This window comes from Empidonax traillii, unplaced genomic scaffold, assembly GCF_003031625.1.
Source record: "Empidonax traillii isolate 1590-97213 ecotype Southwest subspecies unplaced genomic scaffold, ASM303162v1 scaffold6285:size10524, whole genome shotgun sequence".
Taxonomy (NCBI): Eukaryota; Metazoa; Chordata; class Aves; order Passeriformes; family Tyrannidae; genus Empidonax; species Empidonax traillii.
This window is the reverse complement of record NW_020961478.1, coordinates 4,800-5,505: the sequence shown is the minus strand read 5'-3', so window position 1 is coordinate 5,505 and position 706 is coordinate 4,800.

Genomic DNA, 706 nt, shown 5'->3' with positions numbered 1-706 from the left:
GTCCCTCCCAGTGACCCCCAGTCCTCTCCCAGTCCCTCCCAATCCCCTCCCAGTCCCTCTCAGTGACCCCCAGACCCCAAACCAGTAACTCCCAGTATAAACCAGTAACCCCAAACCCCAAACCAGTATAAACCAGTAACCCCAGACCCCAAACCAGTAACACCAAATCCCCTCCCAGTCCCTCCCAGTGCCCCCCAATCCCCTCCCAGTGCCCCCCAATCCCCTCCCAGCCCCTCCCAGTGCCCCCCAGTCCCCTCCCAGTTTATCCCAGTGCCCTCCCAGTGACTCCCAGTCCCTCCCAGTCTGGGCTCCCCGCGGGACGTGGCCGAGGTGGTTTCGTTCCTGGTGTCCCCGAGCGCCTCCTACGTCAGCGGAGAGACCCTGGTGGTGGCCGGGGGGGCCCCTGCCCGCCTCTGACCACGCCCACTATGCTAATTGTATGCTAATGAGATGCTAATGAGATGATAATTGTATGGGAGAAAGGAGGTGTTTGTCTGGGGGGGGTGGGCACTGGTTTGTACTGGGAGGGACTGGGGAGACCCTGGTGGTGGCCGGGGGGGCCCCCGCCCGCCTCTGACCACGCCCACTATGCTAATTGTATGCTAATGAGATGCTAATTGTATGCTAATGAGATGATAATTATATGGGAGAAAGGAGGTGTGGTTTTATTGGCGGGATTGGGGGGCACTGGGAGGGACTGGGAGGG